The following is a 10010-nucleotide window of genomic DNA, read 5'->3' on the forward strand; positions in this document are numbered from 1 at the left end:
TAATGGCAGACAGTATTGCTCAATACTGTGTAACGCGAAATTGTGTATGTGCTAGAACGTTAGTTAATAAATAGTATTCAAAGTTATGTAGCGAAATAATTTCATAACTTACAGAACCTTATTTATCGTACGTCAACAAAAATCTGCAATTACAATTAGCAAGAAGGCCATAGTGTACGAGAAAGGATATATGCGGTACCAAAGACATATTTTCGTTGCAACATGAGCAACTTCTGCCATCCTTTTTGAGAGATCAACGTATTTAAGTAAAGCACTCCGTCTTCAGGCCACAAGTGGCCCATCGGGACCATCCGACCGCCGTGTCATCCGCAGATGAGGATGTGGATAGGAGGGGCGTGTGGTCAGCACACCGCTCTCCCGGTCGTTATGATGGTTTTCTTTGACCGTAGCTGCAACTATTCGGTCGAGTAGCTCCTCAATTGGCATCACGAGGTTGAGTGCACCCCGAAAAATGGCAACAGTGCATGGCGGCCTGGATGGTCACCCATCCAAGTTCCGGCCACGCCCGACAGCGCTTAATTTCGGTGATCTCACGGGAACCGGTGTATCCACTGCGGCAAGGCCGTTGCCAATGTATTTAAGTAAGTCCATGCTATATGGCAAAAAGACCTAATTTAAAAATTTGTAGTACTTGTGATAACGGGATAGGTTATTCGCTCCTTAAATAACGTAGGTCATAACAGGGAATATGACGCGTTTCTCTTACTTCGCAGTTCTAACCACAAACTTCTTGGCTGCCAGTAATGAAAATTACTAAAAACGACATGAACCTCTCATGTAACGAAGCGGATGAAATAGAATATAGACGTATCAGAAGTGAGAGTGACAAAAAGTGCACAAGGGCGAAGCAGGAATGGTGAGAGAACAGAATCAGGTCCCTAGACATTCCCCGAGAACTGCTGATACCCTTAAGAGAGCCGACCACGAAAACTATTCCACTTGGAGTGCAAAATGTATGAAAAAGGTGAAATATCCTCAGACATCAAGAAGAGTGTAATAATGCCAATTCCAAAGAAACCAGGTGCTTTCAGATGTGAACATTACCGCATTTTAATAAATCATTGCTACAAAATACTGGTAGAAATCATTTACAGAAGAATGAAACAACTGGTAGAAGTCAAAACAGAAGAAGATCAGTTTCGGCTCCGGGCAAATACAGAAACACGCGAGGCAATAATTACCTTCCTACTTATCCTGGAAGATGTGTTAAAGAAAGGCAACCTATATTTGCAGCATTTGTAGATTTCTAAACACCTTTTGACAATGTTGGCTGAACGTATTCTTTGAAATTCTAAAAGTAGCAGGCGTAAAATACAGGGACCGAAAGGTTATTTACAACTTGAGCAGAAATATGATGGCAGTTGTAAGAGTCGAAAGGCATGAAATGTAAGCAGTGGTTGAGATGGGAGCAAGACAGGATGGTATGTCGCCTATCTCCAATGTTATTGAATGTGTACTTTGGGGAAGTAGTAAAGAAAACAAAAGCTAAATTTAGAGAAGGAATTAAAGTTCAGGGAGAAGAAATAAAAACTTAGCGGTTTGTCGATAACAAAGCAAAGGACATCAAAAGATTTGCAAGAGAAGTTGAACGAAATGCTAAGTGTCATGGAAGGAGGACATGAGATGAACAGCAACAAAAGCAGTACAAGTCGAATTAAATCAGGCGATGCTGAAGGAATAAGATTAGGAAATGAGACACTAAAAGGAGTAGATGAGTTTTACAATTTCTGCAGCAGAATAACAGACGCCGGCCGAAATACTTACCTTACGTATAAAATGTAGACTGACACCGACAAGAAAAGCAGTTATGAGGAATAGAAATTTGTTGATATCGAGTATAAATTTAAGTGTTAGGATATCTTTTCTAAAGGTATTTGTCTGTAATATAGCCTTGTACGGAAGTGAAACGACGACGATAAGCATTTCAGACAAGAAGAGAAGAGGACCATTCGAAACTGTTGAATACTAGATGGGTATATCCCGTAACTGACGAGGAAGTACTGAGTAGAAATCGAGAGAAAAGAAATTTGTAGGATAACGTAGCTAAAAGAAGGGATCGGTTCTCAGGACACGTTCTAAGACACAAGGAATCGTCAGTTCAATACTGCAGGGACGTGTGAGGGTTAAAAATGGAAGAGGGAGGCCAAGACACGATAAACTAAGCAGGTTCGAATGGATGTAGGTTGCAGAAGTTATTCGGAGATGAAGAAGCTTGAACGGGATATAACAGCGTCCACGCAGCAGCGAACCAGTCTTCGGATTCAAGACCTCAACAACGTGCATTGCATGCTGCAGATACATGGTATATGTCCAGCATGAACAATATCTTTTTAAAGTAATCGCTTACAGTCACCTGCTTGATATTAAACCGGTGTTTACTCCGCTTGAGATCTACCTACAATTTCTTTTAAACTGCATTCATTTGAGCTCCCACTAATATCGTAGGTTCAAATCGACAACTCCCGTTGACATATTTCCTTGTAGAATTTTGTTGACCAGGGTTGCACGTCCTCGGTTTGTAAATTATTCACCTGTTACGGTCTCGTCGAGAAGTTCTTCTACCATCTTTTCGCTGGTCAACCAAACCTGTGGGGTGTTAGTGTAGCATGGACTTGAGGATTCTGTTTGAGGTCATTCGTTGTAGATGTTTACTTCAGTTGTCTTGGTAGTTCTGAATATAATGTGTGATTGGTTCCATTTTAATTTCCTTTATCACATTTTCATTCTTTTTATCGTCCCATTTGGTATAACAAGTTTTACGTCTCGAGAATTTCATTTCATAGGCTGTAAGTCTTTTCAAGTCTTTTGCCATCATTGTCCGGGCCTCACTGCCGTAGAATAGCGCAGATCCTGCAATGGTCTTATAAAAGCATATTCTGGTGTGCTTCTGCACTAGTGAAGGTTTCATTGCGTTATTACTGATCCCCATTGCTTTTTATACCTGATGACTTTTTCGGCTAGGTCTGCTTCTTCTAAAAAGGATAACTGATATGCCACACATATGGTTGTGTTCACTCTTTCTAGAATTTTATTTTTCAAACAGATCTTTCTCTTTACTGTGTATTTTCAACTAAAGGCCACAGTTTGTACGGAACGCTGCAGGTCACCCTCTGAAGGTGCTACAAGAGCTAAATCATCTGCACAAAGTGATGCATCTAGCTACGTGTTTCTGTCGATTTGAATTTGGCTGTTTCTCATTTGTCTCCACTCTTGGATGGTTGTATTAGTATAAATAACGAACAAGAGCAGCATCATCCCTATCGCACTCCTGCATGTATTCCTCCCCACTCTGAAAATTTATTGTCTTTCTTGACAGAGATTAAATTTGATCTGTAAACGATGTTTGGTTGCAGATGACAAGCTACCTGTAGTAATTAACACAAAATTGATCCAGGAAATTCATGCACACCAAATGTAAAGTTATGTACAAAAAGAAATGATCTGTTGTTTGAACTAAAAATGCACATAATTTTATAATCATTTAACAAAAATGTTCACATTGCAGGATAAATAAAAACGAAAACCCACTGATGATGGCACAGTGGTGCCGAAACATGTTTGGGTACGGAGAAAAACGGTGTTTTGCATAACTGGCGGACCTGACATCCAAAAATTTTGAAATAGGATTTCCCCTAGGCAAAGTATTAGGACAATTATCGATGTATATTTATCGAGGTTTCAATTAATTAATTTATTAATTAATTGTATTTAAAACACAGTCTATGAAGTGCAGTTGTCCATCACAATCGATATATTTTGACCTGCTGCTTAAAATGGAAAACGTCAGTTGCTTAAAAAATGTATTCTAAAGAGTGCCAAAATTACGATGAGCTGTTTTCTCTTATGAGTTTTTGCAGAAGTAGTTGACGAATAAAACATACTGTCACTGAGAATAAGAGCTCGTTCTCTTTACCGGTATACGTTGGTAACGCTGGAGATAAATTCTAAAAGAGAGACTGAACATGAATACTTTAACCACGCGAAGAAAGCTGATAACTTAAAAATAAGTAAAAAGACCAACATAGAAAGTGATGCATAATTTCAAGCAGTTTTTGTCGTGATCGAAAATGTCTGTTATGTTACCTCAAACCTAAATTTTACTACACAGAATTTAGGATTTATGTTATGACGAATCAAGTAGTTTTAATTTGAAACCATCGATTTGCAATAGCTCGAGTGGTTGCAATTGATCTCGGATTTATGTAAAGAACGGTGAGTTCGACATGGTAATAGTTGCATCACAGACTCAATCGCCGCACTGCTAACTTTCCTCATACCTCACAAATAGTGAGATACTGAAAAGTCGCTGCTACTGGTGGGCAGAAAATCTTGGTTGCTGCAGAGATTCCATTCCTGTACTGTTATTCTAAACAGAGACCTCATCAGTTTCTGTCTCGAGCTGACTAACCAAATCGGTAACGAAATTCGTAACTTTATCGCTATTTCTCCCTCTGTTTTCTTCATAGTGGGTTGGGATATCTCAAAAGATCTCTCCGAAAATAAGGCTTCTACCCCAACAAGAAACTTGTAAAATTACTTTGTACACTGCAGTAAGATGCAGCATCTTACGTACTAAGGAGCACAGAACATTCGTTTAACGTTAACTCTAGCAAGTAGACGTGATATACGGCACGGTATTAGGCCTGCGTACGAAGATATGATTAATCATCCGCGATCAGGACAGAAACGCGTATACTCGTTGGTCTATAACCCATGTTTCCACATTCTGTCAGCTTCCCTTTCCTGGAGAATTTTTCCAGATGAGACATTGCCTAGTGCCAATAGACTACGCGATAAATATCGTTGATATTTTTGCTCGTTGGTCTATAACCTATGTTTCCACATTCTGTCAGCTTCCCTTTCCTGGAGAATTTTTCCAGATGAGACATTGCCTAGTGCCAATAGACTACGCGATAAATACCGTTGATATTTCTGAAACTCTAGAGCTCGAGTATGCGAATACTTAGTATTGTCATCCAATGTGCATCGTAAATTCTCTAGAAAACGTCGGCCACTAATGGCTCTTGGGTTCAGATGGGAAGACAGGCCTAGAAATACAACCCCGCTGCCAGCAGTTAAAGGGAGTCGAGTTTTCCGCTAACCGCAGTTACTCACTTTGCCGGAAATAGCCCGTCCGCTGCAGCCGGCTAGCATAACGGCCCTCCAACATTCAGCTGCAGCTATTCAGCAGAGTGACTTACAGATGACGCCCGTAGGAATACATGGACATTGCTATTCTTCCTCGAAATCTATTCTGTATCACAAAGCTCGTTAAACGTCATAGCGGAATAATGACTTAGAATGGCAGTACTTTAGTGACACAACCTTTTTCACCCAATAATGGCTTAAGAACGCATCATACACGAAATCATAGAAGAAACAGGTAAGTCATGTGCTGGGTTTATTTGTTCTATAACTTACATAATTCACAACAACTAGCAGTTTGTTGTTGTATAGAAGATTAGGTTAATTTGCATGAAGCCAAATATCACATTTGGTAGGAAGCTGCATTTATATCTGGCATGAGCGAAGCTCAAAAATCAGTGTGGCCCTCAGGACTGATCAAGAACTGATAAGCTGTCGACCTTCACGTGTTAGTTACATCAATTCCTGCATTCGTCTAGGATAATTTCTGGAAATTATGAAAACTCAAAATAAGGGATGCCTGGACCAGCCAGTAATCCTATGAATCGCTTCTGTAATTTCATGGGAATTCTAGTGAATTAAAATTATAACAATATTGTAAAAGAGAATCATAAGTGCTCATAAAAGTATTCACATTGAAAGTGAATCATATCCCCATCACACTACTGGGCAGAGAAAAGATATTCCTTGGTGGAACTGGAGATTTCTCGGATAAGAGTTGGCTATTACATGTCAAAATCTGCGATTTTTTCATTAACATCTTTCTTCTGTTGTGGTGATATCTTGAAAAAGTACTTTCCAGAGTGGCGTGCACTTATTTGAACAGTACTTACGGATACCATTACAAAATAAGGTTCGTTCGTCTATCTTGTGTTCACTGAATAAATGATGCCGCTTCTTCTAACCGAGTTCATGCATTGAATCACAAATGTTACTGCGTTGTCAATGTAAGCTTCTCCATTTCGTTAAATTGAGCCGTGCATGAAGTTTATGAATTAACACGGGTCATAGTCAGACGGTTCGCTTTGGAGCGAAAATATTGCTTGTGTCTGACTTTTCTGTCTGGTAAAATATTAACCCATATGGCACAAAGAAAGATATTATGCTACAGCTTTAACAGTTTAGTGAATCGATCGTGAAGAAAGTAGTCTACTCGTAATTATAGGGTTACTCAAAATGACTTAAACACATTCAATTGAACGGCAAATCAAGGTTTCTTTTAATTTTTTTGCGCTTACACAAATGTTCAATGTGCGTGAACCGTTAGTAACTCGGCACACATCCAGTCTATAGTTCAATTTGGCCCACAATCGCCCTAAAGCGTCCGCATCGATGTCAGTCACATATGCCCTGTTACGTCCTCGCAACGGTGCAAACAGCATGGTGACAGGTCTGGAGAACGTGGTGCCCACGCCAGGAACTGGACATTGCCGGCTGATTCACAATCGATTCATCGTCGTAGTAGCTCAGTATCCAAGAACTCACTAACATCGTTGTGGTAGTGCAGTGGAGCGCTATCTTGTTGCCAAATGAAATTTTCACTGTCCTCTTGCAGTTGCTGCATAAATGATGCAAAATTCCTCCCTCGTTGGTTGACAGCCGTGTTCCCGGAAATTATGGTAGCAAAACAGATTTATTAAGTTCCTCATTCTATACATATCATCATATAATACCTCAATACAACATTCTTTGCAATCACTTAAAAGTGTCTAGGTCATTCTGAATAACTTTGTAACTCTCCATTCAGTTTCGTCAGGAGTTCTTACGTAAAAAGAGAGTGTATCATCTTTCTTGAATCCACGAAATTTCTTGCCTTCTTCTTCACTAATCGATCAGTAACTGTAAGACAGTTAAATCTGAGCGTGAATAGAATTTTGTGTGTCAAACTGAGTTTACTTTGATAAATAACAATTAAGATTTAGCCTATTAGCGAACGATGAGTTGCTTCTCCCAAGAACACGATACTGTTACTAAGTACCTACCCTGCATCTGTAATCAGTGTTGCGTTTATCATCCGCAAATAAAATAGCCTCTGACTTGTCGGTTATAGTTGAAAGTAAGTCGTAAAGTATCTAGCAGAAGAGCAGCCCTTGTATCGAACCCCGAGGATCGCCTTACGTTACAAAACCCCATCTGAAATCTAGCTCCTATCTTTTCATACTTTTTAAAACGATCTCTTCATATTCCTCAGGTAAGGTTAGAACCAAATGCATTCCCCATTATAATTGCATAATTATGTATTTCATTTAGCAATATACCGCGGGCATATACTTTGTTATGTCAGAGAAGATACCCAATTCTCACTGTTCCTTTGATCACTTCCTTCCATTAAACTGACTAGACATAAATATAGATCCAGTTGTAATATAATCGATGAGGTGTTGAGATAAAACCACGAAGAAGGGACCTTATTAAGCACTACGGCCATATATATTAATTCGAGACTATGAATTGTCTTCCTCTTTTTCTTCCTTGCCTGTAACACGTTCCTGTACCGGGTCGATATTTTATGCAGATTTTGGTAACTTTAGAACTGTTGGCCGGATGCCCTTCCAAAAGCCATCGCTCCCCCTGGGACCGAGTTTATGTATCACATATATATGTGGCTATAGTAAATATCATGTTGAAGTGTAGGACGCTTTTCTTAATGCTCACGTAGAGTGTATCTGAAGCAAGACGTGGGTACCAGCCTGCTATTCACCAATATGGATGTGGGAAATCCCCGAACACATCCAGGCAGGCCGGCGCACCAGTTTCCGTCGTTAAACCCACGATGCGGATCTGATCCGGGGCAGGCTCGCCTCTCCGAATCCCAGATGCGGTGCGTTAATGCGTTAAGTATACGGCCATGACGAGATTGTGATTTATACTTGAATTGATAACAGGTTCCAATAGCATTCTTTCAGTTCTGTTAACGGTAATCTGAGAATTTAACCGTCTCGGTAATTGGTTGGTATGATGCGAACTAGAGTGGCATAACGTGACACATACTTGAAACTAGTTGCTATAGATTAAACAAAATGAAGCGATGCAGTAATTAACACAATGGATTCACATTCTGGAGGTGTCAGGTTTGAAACTCCGTCTGGTTAACCGAATTCAGTTTTTTCGTGGTTGTCCCACAATGATTAAGGAGAATAGGTCCTTTGAAATAGTATTACAAATTCCCATCCCTGTCTTTGTCCTAGCCCACCACGTGCACGGTGTCAAACGACCATGTCGTCGACGAGATATTGTAATCTAATCTTCCTTTCTTCCGATCGATTAGGAGTACGTCATTTTAACAGTGTGTCGTTTTCCTTCGTCATCGGTATTGCGCGTAAACGACATGAAACGCGAAACACCATACACAGGGAAGTTGTAAGACTATTACAAAGTGTTACCTACATGGATTTCAAAAGAGGCTGTTTTGTCGAAATGGATCGTGGATGATCAACTGTGAGGTATGCATGTCATCTCGGCTACTAAGTAATTGTTAACTTGTTACTTTCATATATCGATACTCACACCTGAGAACAAGTCATGTTGATCTACAATCTTTGATTGTGTTGTTACACCGTCTCTGCCTGAGAGTGCTCACGGGGAGTGAGATGCGTTGGGAAGCAGAAGTGGAACTGAATTGTCAGGAAATATTTGTCTGGAATTGAGCTGCGAAATATTAAATTCAAATTTGTTGGAAATGAATGAATAAGGGGATGACCAGAGTATTTACGAATTTTGAAAAGAGTTCGTGACGAATTGTGATTCAAGTTATATCCGCAGCTTTTCGTACTTGTGTGTAGTTAGTACTCTGTTGTAAAATTAACTGTAGCACCGGGATATGGTTTAACCATTTACCTCATGGATTACTCACAGCTAGGGAGGTTAGTCCTCCTCCCTCATTTGTACATGTTGAGAAAAAACAGACAAATAGAAAAAGCAGAAAAATAATTTGTAAAACATAAAGACGCCAAATTATTCCCTTTGCAGGGAATACTATGTTGCTTGTGTGTGCATTGCACGTGGCGGTACACACGCTTTTGAATGTCATTTTTAATTAACCATATTAATTTAGCTTTACCGCCGCGCCGCTTGGTGTGCTCCACTTTCGAGAGAACTTTTACTTTTCCTAAGTAAGCGCAAGAATAGATGAGGACCATAGTCATACACTACACATACTGAACAATGTCATTATACGCCTAATCAGTGATTAATTAAGACAGCTTACAGTCAGTTTCGAAGTTACTTTCTTGTTCTACAAAGTACATATCAGTGAAGAGTGTTACATATTTGTGTCTGAAACATTTTTCATATTCTGAATTTTGTTTGTAAGTTAGCTATGTAAATCAGCGGTGAACTTTTTAAAGTAGTTTGGCTAATTTATTGAGAAAAAATTATTAGATCGTTTCATGTGTATTTTCGTTAGTTTTATTTTGGCGTATGTTTGAGATGTTGGAAACTGGCCTCTGTGATGTCAGGTAACACACCACTGTTACTCGACAGCAAAATACAGGGCTTAACTGATCACATTTTCCTGTAATTAGTTTCTTGTACATACACAATACACTACACTACACTACACTACACACACACACACACACACACACACACACACACACACACACATACATACACACACACACACACACACACATATAGTTATAAAGTTGAAAAGGAACACAATAGAACGGTAAAAGTTTATTGTTGCAGAATATACTGATTTATAGTAATCAACGGAAACGTATACCACTTTGATGAGTTCTGAATTGAGTAATGGATAAGTTACAACGAATAATTTAACGAATATGGGAAAGATCTGTTTAAAATGCTTTACTTCTTAAAGAGGTACTTACAAGATGACTGTG

The 10010-nt window shown here is 39.4% G+C and overlaps 1 pseudogene; it reads right to left on the reverse strand.

The window, feature by feature from the left end:
- Nucleotides 1-473: 473 nt before the first annotated feature.
- LOC126249986 (5S ribosomal RNA) lies at nucleotides 474-591 on the reverse strand (annotated as a pseudogene).
- Between the last annotated feature and the right edge of the window lie 9419 nt (nucleotides 592-10010).

Source organism: Schistocerca nitens, chromosome 3 (genome assembly GCF_023898315.1).
Source record: "Schistocerca nitens isolate TAMUIC-IGC-003100 chromosome 3, iqSchNite1.1, whole genome shotgun sequence".
NCBI classification, from domain to species: domain Eukaryota; kingdom Metazoa; phylum Arthropoda; class Insecta; order Orthoptera; family Acrididae; genus Schistocerca; species Schistocerca nitens.